General features: G+C 38.5%; 1 protein-coding gene and 1 long non-coding RNA gene across 3 annotated transcripts in view; one reads left to right on the plus strand and one right to left on the minus strand.

Moving 5' to 3' along the window:
• Positions 1 to 2,179: 2,179 nt before the first annotated feature.
• LOC123334692 lies at positions 2,180 to 6,323 on the minus strand. The gene is made up of 3 exons (XR_006552744.2): positions 5,914 to 6,323; positions 5,215 to 5,390; positions 2,180 to 3,079 (listed from the first exon to the last, which is right to left on the minus strand). It is a non-coding gene; the product is annotated as an uncharacterized LOC123334692 (long non-coding RNA).
• Positions 5,344 to 20,100, plus strand: part of LOC102400980 (cullin-1-like) — a 56,247-nt gene continuing 41,490 nt past the window's right edge. The window contains exons 1-2 of one of the 2 annotated variants that reach the window (XM_044946577.2): positions 5,353 to 5,469; positions 18,035 to 18,136. The gene's annotated coding sequence lies outside the window, so the exon portion shown is untranslated. Of the gene's footprint in view, positions 5,470 to 18,034; positions 18,137 to 20,100 lie in introns of both variants that reach the window. The other variant, XM_044946578.2, reaches the window with a different exon arrangement.

Here is a 20,100-nt window from a genome sequence, read left to right on the forward strand (position 1 = left end):
TACACGATCACAAACAAGATTTTTCTTGTGTTAAGCAAGACCTACTCTCTGTGTTAAGCAATCTAAAACTCTTTGAAGATGCTAAAGCAATCGTATTAAATACTTTTCTTCTAACTTAGTTAATGCTAGATTTTAAGAATGGGGGTGGTGAGAGTTGGATCACAGCATTTCTCAGTACCAAGCCTGGGGAGAAGAGTTGCACAATTTGAGAAATAGAATCTAATTCTTCTCTGCTTTCTTTTGTATGAGTTGATTTTTAAAATATAGTAATCTGAAAAGGGTTCCATTACCAAGTGAATGCTGCTGATCTAGGATAGTCAGTGTCAAAACAGCATGGGTGTTGTTCTCCCTGAAAGGTAGATTTCCTGTTTTCAGAAAATTTAGGAATGAGTCTCAAGCCTCCTTTGTAGATGAGAGCGCCTAATTGTCTAAGCTTTTACCTTGTGCTTTCATCTTCCTGAAGCATCATTTCCTAGGATATTGGTCTTGATTCCTGCTGAGTCAAATTCCACTGGCACTAACCCATGTATCAGGGGCATTATAAACTTTCACATGAATTCAGGATTCTCTACATACTTCCTTCATGGGATCACTCTCATTTTCTCCATAGACTTTGGATACTGGCAAACTGCCTGTGATTTTCTTTGTAATTACAGGTCCCTTTGCCACCCATTCATAAACTAGTTTCTGTGTTACAATTAATCACAGATTACTATCAATAAGATCTCTCTCAATATCATTAGCATCACACAATCTTTTATTGGCTTAGAGATTATTCTTGGCTGCTGAGAAAAAAAAAAAAACAAACCAAAGAAAAGAAACAAACAACAACGGCCACAAAAACCCATAATCTCTTTTCATTCTGTTTCTCCTTCATAGAATACAGTAGTTGAATTAATTTTACAACATAATTTCAGAAATAAAAAGTTATATAATACATTTCTTTTGATGCGGACACTAGTGATCAACCAAATATAAGACAATAGAATATGTATTAGCAATTATCTTTCTTAAAGTCAAAAGTGTAAAAAAAAAATTCTGAAACAGAAACTAGAGGCTTCCCACAGGCTTAACTTTTCAACAATAAAATAATTTCTTCCTAGGAGTCCTGTGGAATCTCTTTCCTTAGTTTCGGTAGACAGATGGTTCTCTTTGTCAAAGAAAAACCAGAGTCTGATAGTAGTTGAGATGATAAAAAAAAAAAAAAAAAAAAGATTTCACTCCAGAACTGTTGCAATAGGAGAAAGGAAACCTCAGTATAGCACTAGGCTCAATTCTGAATACAAGAAAAAGTGGGAATTTCCAGCCAAAGAGAAGATGGAGGGAAGGTAGTGGGGGTGGAAACTTACTAAGAGGAAACAGGACAGGCAAAAGGGATTCTGGTTAAACCCATCTAACAGGATTCTCAATGAAGTGAGCAGCCAGGGTGACCAGACATCAACTATTGAGGGTGATCAGATACCAAGGGTCAGGGGGTTCTGGGTAAAACTGGGCTGTTGGGCAACATGCCCAAGCACGGGGCTTTGTCTAGCTCAGAAGAACCAAACTAAAGTTTGGTGAAGGAGTGAATCCTGGTCAGTCTCTCCTCTGGTTCATGGAAAGAAGAATGTCTCTTCTAACTTAAGACATTTCTCATTTGGTCAAATTTTATTCATTAAAGATTAACTGCAGCATCTGCTGGAATTTGTTAGCAGAGGATATTTGCTGGGTGATACTACCAGTCAAGCATCTAACGAAGGCATTTTCTATAAAAATAGAAGAAGAGCAAACACTAATAATTGGAAACCCAGTTTCTGAGTCCAGAGCACAGTCAGTTGAGATTTCTAGATGCTGGACTCAGAGACAGCAGTGGCCAGCCAGTGGATCTCCTGGTTTGCAGTTTGAATGTCTTTGGTGATGGCATTGGTTATTCTGCTAAACTTTCTGAGTTGCCCACATAGTAGCAGGCCTGAGGGTTGTTCATATATGACCTTTTTTTATTTATTTGAAGTTTATATCAAGTCCTCCAGCTTCAGCCTCCAGGTTTCAGGGGAAAGGGCAGGAAAAGGGGCAATTTTTTTCTCAGTACTGCTAAGTAATGACAGTAGATGAAGAAATAGAAACTTTAATTTGGAAAGTTGTCACCAGATAGCAGAGAAAACTGAGAACCTACAGATGAAGGAAGGAGATGATCCAAAATTTTGAGTGGAAACACTGAACATGTGTGTGTGATTTTTGAACTTTAAAATTTGACTAGGGGGATGAAGCACAAGTATTAGAGTCTTTATTCCTTTTCTTTTGAGCTGGTCACCTTCCCCAGAATGTTCTCTTCATTTCCTACTTGGTGGGTAAAGTTCTAGCTGTAAGAATTCTGGGAGTTCAACAGAAAAAGAAAGCTGGGGACTTTAACCCAGCCTGCAGATGCATCTAGTCACTGCATCTCCTACTGTCTATGTGATACCGACATTTTCATTCATTGCACTTGATGCTCATTCCGAAGATCCTCAGTCTTACCTTTTCCAGGAAATGAGTCCTTTGTCTTCTATCCAGTGGGATAGCAGGGAAGAGGGACTAGAGTTTCAACTACTTTGCAGTTTCCCCCAGTTTTCTTCATTTTAGCTGCTCTCGCTTCACTTTTATTTCCGGAAGCACGTGGTGTTACCTACTCCTGACTCTCTTGATAATTCTCTGCTTTGAATCAGGAGGCTTCTCAGGCCTCAGAACACCACTTCCTTAGGATTCCTCTTTTTCAGGTATGCTCAGCCAGTTACTACAGGTCCATCTGTTTTCCAGCTTGCAAATTTCATTGCTGTTGGCTTTACAAATGTCACAAATTGCTGAGGCTGTAAGTCTTAGTTCCTTTATCCAGTTAAACTGCTTAAGATCTGTATATTTCCCTGATATCCTTTATTGGTCATCTGAGAATATACTCCTAGAAGTATATCCCTGAGCTACCCAATTTGTATGCAGCACACCATGGGCTGCCACAAAAGGATTCTGGGTGTGCCCTGAAATACAAATCACTGAAGTCCTTTCTCCCTGAGTTTCTCAGACAATGGTCCAGGCAGAGCAAGCAAGCCAGAAAGCGTGCACAAGGTCCCTGTGAACAGTGAACACATAAAACATCAAGTAGGTTCTGCTCTATAATAAGAATGCAAATCCTCTACCACTGGGACATCTATATCAGCAGCCACTCTGAATGTGCAGTCCATTGAGCTGCTGCATGTTGTATGTTCCAGGCACACAAAAGAGCATGGTGTATAGGCCAAGGTCAGGGCTAGGATCTTACACTGTCTTTACATACATTATATTCCTCTTGCAATCCAAGTGCAATTTTAGAGACATCTAAGCTAGCAGCTGGGTTACAGTCCTAGCAATGTCTTTGTATTCTACAATTGAAATATTCACCTTATTTTGAAATTATTGATTTGAAAAAGTTTGAATGAATTTGAAATATATTACAGTTATTATAAGAAATTTTATCATTAAAGTATTAATGAAGGAAATAATCTCTTTAATAGCATTAAACATATTTTCAATAGTTTTGAATTTTTAAACAGTTTTTAAATATATTTAAATCATATCTCATATATCTGTATGAACAAAGGTTTTCCTTGATGGTGACTATCAGTTATTTGACAAGATCATCATTAAAAGGTGTTGATAAGGAGTTGTAGATAGCCCTTTTAAGCATAAAGAAAAAAATTTTTAAGTATTTTTTTAAACAGACGTGAGCTCAAGTTTCTTGTTTCAAGTTTTCAGTGAATGTTATTTGCATGTTTCATATTCCTTCAGTATCAAAATTTACCCCCAAATGTTGTACTTATTTCCTTTCATATTAAAACTGTACTTAAGAAATAATTGTAAGTGGAAAGTAACCTTAAAATTTAAATTTTTTAAATAAAAAAATAAATGTTTTTAAAAAGAGAGTGAAACAACTCAATAAAAATCGGGCAGAAGACCTAAACAGACATTTCTCCAAACACATACAGATGGCCAATAAACATGAAAAACTGCTCAACATCGTCATCATTAGAGAAATACAAATCAAGACAACAAAGAGGTATCATCTCACACCAGTCAGAATGGCCATGATCAAAAAATCTGTGAACAATAATGGTGGCGAGGATGTGGAAAAAAGGGAACACTCTTGCACTGTTGGCGGGGATGTAAATTGATACAGCCACTATGGAGAACAGTATGGAAGTTCCTTAAAAAGCTAAGATTAAAACTAACATATGATGTAGCAAATCCACTCCAAGGCATATACCCTGAGAAAACCATAATTGAAAAAAGATATGCGTACTCCAAAGTTCATTGCAGCACTATTTACAATAGCCAGGATACCAAAGCAACCTAGACGTCCATCGCCAGATGAATGGATAAAGAAGATGTAGTACATATATACAACAGAATACTACTTAACCATTAAAAGGAACAAATTTGAGTCAGTCAGTATCTAGAAGTGGATAAACCCAGAGCCTGTTATACCAAGTGAAGTAAGTTCAAAAAGAGAAAAAAATATTGTATATTAATGTGTATATATGGAATCTAGAAAAAATGGTACTGATGAATCTATTTGCAGGGTAGGAATAGAGACACAGAGAACATATTTGTGGACACAGTGGGGGAAAGAGAGGAAAGGATGAGTTGAGAGAATATCATCAAAACATATATATTACCATATGTAAAATAGATCACAGGAAGTTGCTGTGTAACACAAGCTAGTGCTCTGTGACAGCCTAGACGGGTGGGATGGGGTAGGAGTGAGGTTTAAGAGGTAAGGGGACATTGTATGTTTATGGCTGATTCACATCGTTCTATGATAGAAACCAATACAATACAGAAAAGCAATAATCCTCCAATTAAAAATCAATTTTTAAAAAAGTGAAAAGGCAACCCACATAATGAGAAAAATATTTGCCAGTCATGTACCTCAAAAGGAGTTTTTGCCCAAAATATATAAAGAAATCTTGCAACTCAATAATAAAAAATAGAGAGAATGTAATTTTAAAAATGGGCAGAGAATCTAAATAGATATTTCTCCAAAGAAGATATACAAATAGCCAATTAGCACATGAAGGAAAAAAGTCTGTACTGAATTTTCACCAAGCTTCTTAGGTAATGGCTTGACTTGCTTCAGTATATCTGTGTTATACTGGATCCCTGGAAACGCATTACAAGATGGAGAATTTCAGGCAGAATGTTTACCAGGAAAGGCCTTCGGAGACACACCTGTAAAGAATTAAGGGTGGAGGCACCAAGAGGCAGGAGCTGACCAATCGTGCGTTTACAGCGCAGGCCTCAGCTGATCTCACTTGGCGATCTGGCGTTGTGATGGCCTTGAGAGTTGTCTCTATCTGGTGTGAAGGGCTGGGCCTAAGTGTTATCTCCTCAGTCATTCGTCGCACCTGCTCCAAGGGTATATAACACTGAGTCAGAAACACTGTGAGCCGGTGGAATTTTGTTTCTCTACCCGCTTGGAGAGGGGTAAGTCAGCCCTGGCAGGGCACTGCAGAATTTGCCACACTGTGAGTTATCATAGATACTGACTTAAATTTCCTCAACTTCCTTGGGATTCTCCTGGGCGACATTCATTTGGGTTATTTACATTCAGCCTACTTTTCCGGGTTATTTACATTGGGCCTAATGTTTATCTCCTGAGATTTCATTAACATTGTGAATGTCATACTAATATATATATATATATATATATAAAAATATATATATATACTATATACCTTTTATAGCACTTACTACTATCTAATATTATAAATTACGTGCAGTCACAGTCACATCTTTGTGGGCTTTCCAGGTAGCAGAGTGATAAAGAATTCACCTGCTAATGCAGGAGACACAAGAGATATGGGTTTGATCCCTGGGTCAGGAAGGTCCCCTAGAACAGGAAATAGCAACCCACTGCAGTATTCTCACCTGGATAATCCTATGGACAGAGGAGGCTACAGTCCATGGGGTTGCAAAGAGTCAGACGTGATTGAACATGCCCGCACATCTTCATTGCTACCATAAAACCTGAGAGGATGACACTTCATTAATTATTATATCACCAGCACTTAGAACACTGACTGGAATATAAGCAGGCACTCGGTAAACGTTTACTAAATTAGTGATAAAATAAATGAATGAGTGAAAGGGTTCCTGAATCCAATTCCAACATGTGTGTTTGGAGGCTTCCACACCAACAAGCAATTCTCAGATGCCAGCAGGGTGTTGGAGAACTCAGCTCTGACACTGCACTTAGAGATGGAGTCAGACTCCACAGCTAGATGCCTCAAGCCCACAAAACCACTCTTCACTTCAGATGCCAGTTGCAAGCCCAGGTTTTTACCTGTGCTTCTGAGCTACCGGCTCTAGGTCAGTAGTCTCCTTGATCCTCTCCTCAGGTTCAATTAATTGGCTAGAATGGCTCACTCAGAAACTTAAGAAAATCTGTTTATTCATACAATAACCAATTTATTATAAAAGGGTATTAAATTATACAAATCAATAACCAGATAAAGAGATACATAGGTCCCAAACAAAGAATCGTACGTCCTTGTGGAAGTTGGGGCTCAGCACAGTGGCATGTGGAAGTGTTCTGGCTCCCCAATGTGGAAACTCTCTGAAAAGGGCCAAAGAGCTGTCCTTTGGGGTTTTATAGAGGCTACATTATATAGTCGCATGCATATGCGTGCTCAGTCATGTCCAACTCTTTGCAACCCATGGATTGTAGCCTGCCAGGCTCCTCTGTCCATGGAATTTTCCAGACAAGAATACTGAAATGGATTGATATTTCATACTCCAACATCATATAGTTATGACTGACTAAGTCATTGGCTAATGGTCATTGATTGAACCTCAAGCCTCGCTCTCCCCTCCTGGAAAATCAGGTGATGGGACTGAAAGTCCAATCCTCTACTCACATGCTTGGTTCTCCTGGCAACTGGCCCACCCTGGGGTGGGATCCAAAAGTCACCTTCATTAACATAAACCCAATTGTGATGGGAGAAAACCCAAGGGTTTGGGGAGCTGTGTGGCAAGAACTATGAATGAAGACCAAATATATCTGAGAAATGTATTTTGGTCATCTGATGAGTATCACAATTAATGAATTCATTAACTTCTCTTTCTCCCCCTCCCTGCCCCCTTTTCTTCTTCTTCTTTATTTTTTGCTTCTCAGTATCTCATTTTGCTATGAAATGTATTTGAATGGCAATGTCATAAGGTCAATCAATCCTGGTAACTCCTGTGGACATCAAAGGAGTTTACACATTCTTGAAATATCACCTGATGAGATGTCCTGTCTAAGAACTTACTGTTTACATTTTAAGGAACATCATTTTCTTAATTTCAATCTTTTTTTTAAGTGCTTTCTTCTATTATAATTTATATGTAAGAACAGAATTGTCAGTTCTACAGAAAATGAAGTCCCAGGTCCAAACATTTTTTAACTAATTGCTATTGTCTTTGAGTATATTTAGAACTTAGGCACATCGACTCAATAATATTTTCCATCTCTTATCTTTTTCAGGATGTTGTCTTACTCTGATAATTCTCTAACTCTCTTAGTAGAGTTATAAATTTCCCTTCTGGGTGTTGATAACTTATCTGAAAAAGCTATGGTACATTTTATACCTTCTGTGAGGACATTTGCTATTAATCTGTTCAGAAATTACTTCAACTACTTCTGTATCACTGGAGACAAATGGTCACAGCACTGCTTTTTGTTTTGTTTCTTCAGGTTTTTAATCAGGCCATAAGTTTTAAAATAAGTTCCACTTTTTCCATTTCTCTCCTGTAATTATCTGATTGGTTATTAACTTAGGACCTCTTTTTTCTACAGTCCATAATGCATGTTTCACTGCAAATGTTATGGAACTTGTGATACATCTTGGGGACAAATTTAATGACATAGCTTATACTTTCCCAATACAGAAAACAAATTTCTTTAGATTGAAGATATTTCTGTTGGCAAATGAATTTCTTTGTTTTTTGAACCTTTCTCTGTCTTGATGTTCTTGGGTGTATGTCCAAAATGACCACTTCCCTATACTTTGTCTCCCTTACACACAGGGATCTTTCATATATACACCTTTTTGTTCCTGTTATTTTTAGGGCTGGCCTTTGTTTCAAACAAATGTAATCACTTACATTTCCAGTTTCAAACAGCTTAATTTAAACAAAGTTCTAGAGAGTTGAGCACCATTTACAAGAAGTCCTATCTTTTATAAGACTAAATGTTTCAATGTTGATCTTTCTATGAATGTATTAAATTCCTTTAGAAAGGATCAGTTAGATTTGTCCCTGTCCTGATTCTCTTTAGATCTGACTTTTCTTGTCTATGAGCTGTTTTTTCCATGTTTTTATAACCCATAGCAGTGATTTCTTGATGTCCTAGTATTGCTGCTGCTACTGCTAAGTCGCTTCAGTCGTGTCCGACTCTGTGTGACCCCATTTGCTTAAAAATTTCTCATTAATTGTAACGCATAATTAACATTTATTAGTACTGTGTTTCAAGTGCTCCTAGTTCGTAAATCATTTCATTATGTCCTTTAATCTTTTTTACATTCCTTACAAACTATTTTTTGAATGAGGAAACTAAAAGCAGATTGGCTCAGGAACTGTCCATTATCAAACTACCAGTACATAGGGGAATCTGGTTTCAAATCTTAGTTTATCTGTGATACTTCACTGCCTCATAAATGTGACATTTGAAAAAATATTGATTTCTTTCCTCCATTAAAGACCCCAAATCATAATTCCATTGGTCTCATAATTCCTATGAGAGCATGCAATGCCATAACTGCTAGAGATATGAGTCTTGCTTGTAACTTTGTTCAGTGCAAATCTTCTATACCATGTTAGTGTGATTGCAAGCAAATTTCCCAAGGTAAAGAAATTTCTTGCTCTTGGGGCTAAGGATACTCGAATTGAGTAATATATCTGAACTTACCAGTTAAACATTTCATGCCTTCCCAGTACAAGATATTAATTCTTTATTGCTACCACTCTTGCTTTAAAAAAAAAAAAATTCTGTATTCAATTGTCCATTTTTCAAGTTGCATGAACTCAGAACAACTTTTGCAATGTCTTTCTGTTTTTTTTTTTTATTTAATTTTATTTTTTAACTTTACAATATTGTATTGGTTTTGCCATATATCAAAATGAATCCGCCACAGGTATAAATGTGTTCCCCATCCTAAACCCTCTTCCCTCCTCCCTCCCCATACCATCCCTCTGGGTCGTCCCAGTGCACCAGCCCCAAGCATCCAGTATCCTGCATCGAACCTGGACTGCAATGTCTTTCTGAACTCCTGCCCAGTGTTAACTCTTATTCATCCAAGGTGCTCTGTAAAAACAGTTCTATAAATTCTGAGTTCAGTATGTACTATTTCTGGCAACTTTTTACAAGTTTGAGATAAATATTAAAAATAAGGCAGAACAAATAAAGTAAGTAGAAATGAAACAGGAAAAACATTGGGAATATTGATTGAGGGTGAGGATTTACTGAGCTTATCTGGAAAAATTAAATGAGACTTGTGTCATGTTAAGGAAGGAATTATGCTATCGGATTATAAACTTTATTTTGAAGGTGCAATAGGTAATATAGTGTGGCAGTGTCTTAAGAACTGAGAGACAGATACTAGAGAAACTCTAGGATAAATAGTAGAATCTCATATAGGGTGTAAAATGTCACAGATCCATAAGAAAAGGATATATTATGTTTAACATTGTGTTGGAAAAATTCTTTTGAAAACAAAAGCCAATTCTCAGTTGGCATTATATTGAAAATATATTGAAATGATGAAAAGTTTAAAGGTAGCATCTAAAACTATAAAATACATGCAAATTTTTCAATGTGGAAGATAATCTTCTAAGAATGAAATCATTATAATATGTATGAAGACAAAATAGACTTACCTATTACATAAAATTTAAACCTTTAATATATCAAATATTAGCATTTTCCATTCTATTAAATGTTTAATTCCTTTTATATCTAAATCATTAATATAAATCAATAAGCAAAATGGCCAAACTCAAGGCTAATTATTTTGTCATATAATTAACAGACATATAAAAATCCAACTCATTATAATCAGAAATACAAATAAAAGTTTCACAGTTCAGTTCAGTTCCTCAGTTGTGTCCAACTCTTTGCAACCCCAAGGACTGCAGCACGCCAGGCCTCCTGGTCCACCACCAACTCCCAGAGTTTATTCAAACTCACGTCCATTGAATCTATGATGCCATCCACCCATCTCATCCTTTCTCATCCCCTTCTCCTCCCGCCTTCAATCTTTCCCAGCATCAGGGTCTTTTCAAATGAGTCAGCTCTTTGCATCATGTGGCCAAAGGATTGGAGTTTCAGCTTCAACATCAGACTTTCCAACACACATTCAGGATTAATTTCGCTTAGGATGGATCTCCTTGCAGTCCAAGGGACTCTCAAGAGTCTTTTCCAACACCACAGTTCAAAAGCATCAATTCTTCGGCATTCAGCTTTCGTTATAGTCCAGCTCTCACATCCATACATGATTACTGGAAAAGCCATAGCCTTGACTAGACAAGCCTTTGTTGGCAAAGTAATGTCTCTGCTTTTCAATCTGCTGTCTAGGTTGGTCATAACTTTTCTTAAAAGGAGCAAACATCTTTTAATTTCATGACTGCAGTCACCATATACAATGATATTGGAGCTCAAAAAAATAAAGTCTGTCATTGTTTCCACTGTTTCCCCATCTATTTGCCATGAAGTGTTGGGACTGGATGCCAAGATCTTAGTTTTCTGAATGTTGTGCTTTAAGCCAAGTTTTTCACTCTTCCTCTATCACTTTCATCAAGAGCCTCTTTAGTTCTTCTTTGCCTTTTGCCATAAGGGTGGTGTCATCTGCATATCTGAGGTTATTGATATTTCTCCTGGCAATCTTGATTCCAGATTGTGCTTCATCCAGCCCAGTGTTTCTCATGATGTACTCTGCATATAAGTTAAATATGCGGGGTGACAATACACAGCCTTGATGTACTCATATCCCTATTCAGAAACAGTCTGTTGTTCCATGTCTGGTCCTAATTATTGCTTCTCGACCTGCATACAGATTTCTCAGGAGGCAGGCAGGTGGTGTGGTAGTCCCATCTCTTTCAGAATTTTCCACAGTTTGTTGAGATCCACACAGTCAAAGGCTGGAACTCCTGCTTTTTCAATGATCCAGTGGATGTTGGCAATTTGCTCTCTGGTTCCTCTGCCTTTTCTAAAACCAGCTTGAACATCTGGAATTTTACAGTTCATGTACTATTGAAGCCTGGCTTGGAGAATTTTGAGCATTACTATACTAGCATGTGAGATGAGTGCAATTGGACGGCAGTTTGAGCATTTTTTGGCATTCCTTTCTTTGGGATTGGAATGAAAACTGACCTTTTCCAGTCTTGTGGCCACTGCTGAGTTTTCCAAATTTGCTGGCATATTGAGTGCAGCACTTTCACAGCATCATCTTTCAGGATTTGAAATAGCTCAACTGGAATTCCATCACCTCCAATAGCTTTGTTCATAGTGATGCTTCCTAAGGCCCACTTGACTTCCCAATCCAGGATATCTGGCTCTAGGTGAGTGATCACACCATGGTCATTATCTGGGTCATGAAGGTCTTTTTTGTATAGTTCTTCTGTGTATGCTTGCCACCTCTTCTAAATATATTCTGCTTCTGTTAGGTTGATAACATTTCTGTCCTTTATTGAGACCATCTTTGCATGAAATGTTCCCTTGGTATCTCTGATTTTCTTGAAGAAATCTCTAGTCTTTCCCATTCTATTGTTTTCCTGGGTTTCTTTGCACTGATCACTCAGGAAGGCTTTCTTATCTCTCCTTGCTGTTCTTTGGAACTCTGCATTCAAATGGGTATATCTTTCTTTTTCTCCTTTGCTTTTCACTTCTCTTCTTTTCACAGCTATTTGTAAGGCCTCATCAGACAGCCATTTTCCTTTTTTGCATTTATTTTTCTTGGGGATGGTCTTGATCCTTGTCTCCTGTACAGTGTCATGAACCTCTGTCCATGGTTCATCATGCACTCTGTCTATCAGATCTAATCCCTTGAATCTATTTGTCACTTCCACTGTATAATCATAAAGGATTTGATTTAGGTCATACCTGAATGGTTGAGTGGTTTTCCCTCCTTTCTTCAATTTAATCTGAATTTGGCAATAAGGAGTTCATGATCTGAGCCACAGTCTTGTTTTTGCTGACTGTATAGAACTTCTCCATCTTTGACTGCAAAGAATATAATCAATCTGATTTTGGTTTGACCATCTGGTGATGTCCATGAGTAGAGTCTTCTCTTCTGTTGTTGGAAGAGGGTGTTTGCTATGACCAGTGCATTCTGTTGGCAAAACTTGATTAGCCTTTGCCCTGCTTCATTCTGTATGCCAAGGCCCAATTTTCCTATTACTCCAGGTGTTTCTTCACTTCCCACTTTGCATTCCAGTCCCCTATAATGAAAAGGACATCTTTTAGCCTTACTGGCCAGGGCATAGACTTGGATTACCGTGATATTGAATGGTTTGCCTTGGAAATGAACAGAGATCATTCTGTCGTTTTTGAGATTGCATCCAGGTACTGCATTTCAGACTCTTTTGTTGACTATGAGGGCTACTCCATTTCTTCTAAGGGATTCTTGCCCACAGTAGTAGATATAATGGTCACCTGAGTTAAATTCACCCATTCCAGTCCATTTTAGTTCGCTGATTCCTAGAATGTTGACGTTCACTCTTGCCATCTCCTGTTTGACCACTTCCAATTTACCTTGATTCATGGACCTAACATTCCAGGTTCCTATGCAGTATTGCTCTTTACAGCATCAGACTTTGCTTCCATCACCAGTCACATCCACAACTGGGTGTTGTTTTTGCTTTGGGTCTGTCTCTTCATTCTTTCTGGAGTTGTTTCTTCACTGATCTCAGTAGCATATTGGGCACCTACTGACCTGGGGAGTTCATCTTTCGGTGTCCTATCTTTTTGCCTTTTCATACTGTTCGTGGGATTCTCAAGAATACTTAAGTGGTTTGCCATTCCCTTTTCCAGTGGACCACATTTTGTCAGAACTCTCCACTGTGACCAGTCCATCTTGACCCTACACAGCATGGATCATAGATTCATTGAATTAGACAGGCTGTGGTCCATGTGATCAAATTGTTTAGTTTTCTGTGATTGTGGGTTTTCAGTCTGTCTGTCCTCTGATGGAGAATGATAAGAGGCTTATGGAAGCTTCCTGATGGGAGAGACTGACTGAGGGAGAAACTGGGTCTTGTTCTGATGGGCGGGGCCATGCTCAGTAAATCTTTAATCCAGTTTTCTGTTGATGGGTGGAGCTGGGTTCCCTCCCTGCTATTTACCTGTAGGGCTGTAAGGAGATACCCCTTGCCGAAGGGCAAAGGAGAAGCCCCAGAAAGAAGGTAGGAGGGGCAAATTTGAGTTTAGAATCAAACCCCATTCCAGAGATGCTCAGAGGGCTCTAACCTTGTGGACACCAGGACCCAGGGACCCCACAGAGACTGAGATGGAACTGTGTTTGAGCATCTCCTGTGGAGGTACGGGTCAGCAGTGGACTGCCACAGGGACAGGGGCTCTGGGTGCAGCAGACTTGGGTATAGCATAAGCCCTCTTAGAGGAGGTCACCATTAACCCCACCATAGAGCTGCCAGAACTTAGCAAGACTGGGAAATAGACTCTTGGAGAGCACAAACAGAAACTTATATGCACCAGGACCCAGGAGAAAGAAGCAGTGACCCCACAAGAGACGGACCCAGACTTGCCCAGAAGTGTCCAGGAGACTCCAGCGGAGGCGTGGGTCAGTGGTGGCCTGCTGCAGGGCTGGGGCCACTGAGTGCAGCAGTGCATGCATGGGACCTTTTGAAGGAGGTTGCCATTATCTTCATTACCTCCACCATAACTTGGCCCCAGGTAAAAGCTTGACAATTTTCTATAATAGCCTATAAATTGGCACCAAGAAATACATAGTACTGACTATTTACCACTTCAACCAAAGTTGGCATCACAAGGTAACAAGTAAGAGGCCCAAGAAATGAGGATACAAGGGTTTGCCTGAGAGCAGTGAATGCAGGAAAAAGTAAATACTACTGGTCCATATAATTTATGGATCTACATCTCCACTAGTTTGAGGGGTAGAACAGGGGCAATTTCAAAACAATTAAATCACACTTAAGACAGAGTGCTCTAGCATTCAAAACACGAATATCAAGCTTTGGAGCATGTGTAGGTGGTATCTTTGTCTTTTCAGGCTGCTATAACAATACTGTAGACTGAGTGGCTTATAAATAATCGAAATTTATTTCTCATAGTTTGGGAGGCTGGGCCGTTCAAAATCAAGGTGCCAGCAGATTATGTATCTGGCAAGGTCCTGCTTCCTGGTTCACACTCTACAGTCTTTTCTCCTTGTCCTCATATGCTAAAAGGGGCAAGGGATCTCTCTGGGGTCTCTTCTTAACAGAACACTAATCCCATTTATGAAGGCTCCACCTTCATGACCTCACTAACTCCCAAAGGCCCACCTTCATATACCATTACAGTGGAGGTTAGATTTTAACATATGAATTCTGAGGAACACAAATACTCAGTCTATAGCAGGTGGTAACTGTTTATAGATATTATAAATATTATATGCCTATATGTAATATATATTTATATTTAATAGTCTGTACAGATATAAAAGCAATGACTACTCTTTTAAGATTCATTGATGCTTATAAATGCCAGTATTTCACAAATGTATGCCAAGTTTAAAAATGCATAGCCTGGTCAGAACGCAGACATACTAAATATCTTTATATATTATTTAAATTGAAAAAAATCATACTTAAACTATTGCATGTCTTTCCTTTTCAATTTTAATATAAACATTATGCCAGCTCATTAATTTTTCTTCCATAGCTTCAACATTTTAGTTGAGGCACAGAAATACAAAATGAATACTATGTATATATTTTTAAATAGAATATTTTTTCCAGGTTGTGTTTCTACCAGAATCTTTTGTTCCAAGTCATTGAATACATTTTGTAAGAATGAGTCACTTCACAATGAGATTTCTTGGGTTATAAGCATAATGTGCATGTGTTTGGGAAAAAATAAGAAAGAAAATTATTAAAAAAAAAAAAAAGCCAGATGAGTAAGTTAGCATAGCCAAAGGGCAGCACCATCTGATGTGGTGACAAGCTTTGCATGCTTCATGTATTAATGCAGTTTCCATAGCAGCCACCATATCACATGATAGTTCAAAATAATTTATAATTGCCAAGAATCCTTAAAGGGAAACATATTCAACTCTGACATAATTTAAAAAAATCAACTAAGTGTTTCTGAATCTGGATCCTGACTCAGGCCCCAAAATGAAACTTGATGGGTACCGCGACCTCCAAGTGCCTACCTCTCTATCTATAAAATACAGATAAAAATATACGCCATGCCTGTCTCAAATAGAATCAGTGATTAACAGTTGCAAACATGCTTTGAACAGTGAAATCTGATGGACAAATACCAGGCACAGTCACTTTGCAGAATCATAGTCTTACAACCGGTAGAAACATTGGAGGTCGCCTGGTCCCAGCCCTCACTTCACAAGTGTAGTATGGGCACTGAACTTTTCTGCAAGGTCACATTAGATGAGCAGCACGGTCATCACTAGCACTTGGTAGCTCATGTGTTTCCAGGTCCAGTGCTCTTGGCCTTGGCCCCTCTGTCTCTCTGGCCAGCTACTGCTGTTTGAGATCCACCACCCCTGCCTCCCCAAGTCTCCACACCGATTACTATGGTGGAAAGTAATTTCTCTGGTCTTCAGAGGACACAGTCTGCTCAGATCTGGTCGTATAGAACTTCAGTATGTATTCAGATCTTTTTGCACAGCTGAAATCTTCCTATTAATTCCACACTGAGTCCTTAGCATACTCTTATCCTAAGCTCTTTCAACTGTCTGAGTGTTTATGAATGATCTTTTGCTATAACAGGGATTTTTAATAGAACTTTGAAGAGTCTAGCTAACTTTCAAATGTCTAGGCATCATGTAAATCAGAAAGGGAAGAGACTCCATCTCCTGAAAGAGTTCTTGTCTGAGTTGTCAGTTGAAATACAGCATTCATAGCCGATTTTCATTGCGTGTGGTGTATTTTAGTTTGGGGGCAATTTCATGTACAGACCTAATTTAATACTTAAACTCTCTTGGAGGAAGGTCACACCCATTTTGCTGTTGTAAAAAAACTGCTTTTCAGAGAAATTAATTAACATTTCTATTGTGACAGTGATATTGGAGCAGGATTTGAACTTAGGTTTTTGTTTTGCTTTGTTTCTAATCAGATGCTTTTTCTATTTCTCAGCAGTGGGTGCTTTTGATCAGACTTGCTCACTGACTTGGTGTCATGAGCCTGTAGGGCCTAGAAGGAATGAAGCTTGACACAGCGACCAAATACTTACACAGGGTCTGATATTTACGAACCCATTTGAACTTGAATTCTTAGTCTATATCTTCTGCCTTAGCTGCTAGCCTTGCCTTTTCAACTGGACCCATAGTCTCTCAACTCCTGGCTGTAAGACTGATTCCTGATTACAACCATCTTGATTTGATCCCATAAACAGTCTTCACCTACCCTGTCCAGGCCTGATAAAAACTGCTAAGGATGAATTGACATGCTAACTGATTAGCTAGTGCATGATCAAACATAAACTGCTACTGGCAGAGACTCAGCAGCTTGGCATCCCTAGACTACTAATATAATCTATTCTAAAGATTTAATTTACTTTATAAATTGCCTTTTCATTGTATGTCCATATCCACAAACTATCACCACCATTCTTCTCAATCTCCCCAATCTTCCTTTACAATATACCTCTTATTTATAAAGCACTTAAATATTAGAAATAGAAGTCTCTTCTATAGATCATTGAACCCAACCCCGCCATTATGCATAATTCTGGATTTTAAATATTACAGGAAATGTAAGGTCATCCAGATTATTGGTGGTAAAGTCCCTGACAATCAACTATCAGTCTATTCTCTTTCTAAAATGTCAGTGTTTAATTTATTCATTCCTGTTGTTAGCTTCTCCCCTTTCTACAAAGAATACATCAAGAATACCATGTTGAACAAAGTTCACAGGTAAATTTTACCTTATCTAGTTAACGTGATGTCATCTTCCTGCCCAGAACGTAATCATTGAGAGAAATAGTAACAACTCTACCACATTACAAGACAGGGATAGTTACTCATATAAGTTTGGCATGTCTTGGCATACTCAAACATTAATAATAAGTCCAAGAAGGCTTTGGCAGAGAGTGCAGGGTATAAATCTGCAGCTAGTCAGAATACATGGGAAAGAACTATTATCTGATAGTCAATCTTCATGGGCTTTAAATGGTCCTAATTATTGGTGCTTCCTGGACTTCATTCTTCATGGTATCAGACAAACTCTACATCCCCAAGGGGACAGCAATACCATCTCAAGGGGGAGATACCCTTCAGTTTAACTCTAAACTACATGTGTTAGTTGCTCAGTTTTGTCCGACTCTGCGACCCTATGGACTGTAGCCCATCTAGCTCCTTTGTCCATGGAATTCTCCAGGCAAGAATTGTGAAATGGATAGCCATCCCCCTCTCCCCAGGATCTTCCCAACCCAGGGATGGAACCCGGGTCTCCTGCATTGCAAGCACTCTGAGCTGAGTGTTCAGTAAACATGGGTGGTTGACTAACTCACTGAATATGGAAAGTAATGGTAAAGGATATGAGCCCTGGAATCTAACTACCTAAATCCTGTGTTCCTTTTACTTTTTGTAATTTAGACACGTTATTCGTTCTCTCATCCTCAGTTTCCTTGTCTTTAAAACGGAGGTAATAATACCTCAAAGGATTATTGCAGCCAATAGTGAGATATTTCAGCAAAGAGCTTAAAAGTTCCCTGACACAGAGGGAGCACTTGATAAATGTCAGCTATTACATTTAAATCACTGAAAATTTATTTTTCATAGACATGAGATAAATGACAGATACTGTTCTTTTTCAGAAAAAGGAATCCATTCATCTTCAGGGAAAAAAAGGGACTGATTTTACAAGCACAGCCTAGGTCTGAGTTCTAGCCACCGCCCAGTTGTGTGATCTTAGCCAAGTAAGTTAAGCTTCCTGTTTCTGTTTGTTCGTATTTAATATCAATATCATAGTACTGGCTACTTTGTGGTGTTATGAGGTTTATATGAGTCACCACATATGAAAGACAAAATTACTAAATTGGCCTATGGTTAGCACATTGAAAACATTTGCTGTTATTCTGGATCTTATGCATAAAGAAGGATATGTTAGATTAGAATTATTCCAATCCACAGATTTACTTGAATATGAATAGGTTTTCCAGCCATTTTCATCATTCTTTGAATCAAAATATTTTGGTTCTTATTGTACCCAATAGCTATTACTCTCTTTGACAGGAAATGGTGTGAGATGAGAATGCCTATAAATCACACTTTTTTTTTTTTTTGAGTCTGCTGTTGAATTACTGATTTGGCCTTTCAGGATTGTGTTAGATTAGTAGAATAACACCCCACTACCAACCACCACCACCACCCAATTTCCACTCAGGTTTTCTGTGGATTGTGTGTTTGTAAGTAGAAGAGATTAATTAAATTACAGAAGAGTACAGATGTCAAAAGTGTTGTACAAGCAGTATTTCTGCTAGGTGGAATGTATCAGGCATCCCGGTTCAGGGACCTTTAGAAACAAAGGTTACCATACTCTGGGCCACAAGAAGGGACAAGGAGCTATTGCTGTGATGCAGGTTAGATGAGTGAGAAAAAAACATAATCCACCAAAAGTCTAGTTTTCCCTCCCCTTACTGCCAGGATACCTTGATCTTTGGTGTTTTAGGCTCTATCAGATATCGTGTGTGTGTGTGTGTGTGTGTGTACAAAGGACAAATAATTATACACCTATATCTTTTTTAAGAAGTGTAAAAGAAAAACTTACATCTCCATCATGCAAGACATTTCTCTTTGTCTTCCTGTTCGCTTATGTATACTTTGTTATTGTAGTGAATGGGTGTGGGTGTGTGTGTTTTGTGTGTGTGTGTTTTATATCATGATCTTTACTGTTAAAATACTGTATTTTCACATGACATAATTTGACAAATACCAGGAATGCTGTCCCTTGCCTGTGTGTAAAGCATGGTCCTTTCCATCTATTTTATTAATTTTCTGTCATAACTATTCCCGAGAGGACGAATGAGCTATTCTTTTAAACATATTGAGTTCTTAACACCTTAGACACTATCCAAACACTTTGCTCTAGGAGTGACAGGAAATTTGGAGCCTCACATTCACACCCTTTACAAGCAGGCAAGGAAGAAAAATTAAAGGAAGAAAATAAGACTAGCAAGCAGGCAATACAAATTATAAGTATTTCCTACTTCCATGGCTGCTTAAGCTGTGTTCTAAATAGGATATTTCTCTGGAAGTCCAAAGAAATAAGAACTTTATTTTCTCTTCCAAAATGGAAACAAAATACTTCCATAGTTTGGAATAGCTAACTGTAAATTACACATAGTCTATACTTACCCTACTCCACTGCCTATTCATTTGCCTGTCTTGGGGTGACCTAAACACATCACTGGGGCTGTTGTATTTTATAACATTGCTCTCTCTTTTTCTTAATCCAGAGAAGCATAACAAAAGAATCTTTACTTCTATGACCAATCAAGAAACCATCTCTCTATATAGTATTTCCCCTGGAGAAGGGATAGGCTACCCACTCCAGTGTTCTTGGACTTCCCTTGTGGCTCAGCTGACAAAGAATTCATCTGCAGTGTGACAGACCTGGGTTTGATCCCTGGGTTGGGAAGATTCCCTGAAGAAGAGAAAGACTACCCACTGCAGTATTCTGGCCTGGTATATTCCATGCACTATCCATGGGGTCGCGAAAAGTCGGACATGACTGAGTGACTTTCACTCACTCCAACAGTATTTCCACACGTTACTCTTCGAAAAACAAGGAATCTGCTATAAAAACAGTCATGAGTTCTGCTTGGGAACACTGTGTTGCTGTGCCCTGGGCTGAATTAGTGCTAATGGAAATGAGGTCATG

This window comes from Bubalus bubalis, chromosome 8 (genome assembly GCF_019923935.1).
Source record: "Bubalus bubalis isolate 160015118507 breed Murrah chromosome 8, NDDB_SH_1, whole genome shotgun sequence".
Lineage (NCBI taxonomy): Eukaryota > Metazoa > Chordata > Mammalia > Artiodactyla > Bovidae > Bubalus > Bubalus bubalis.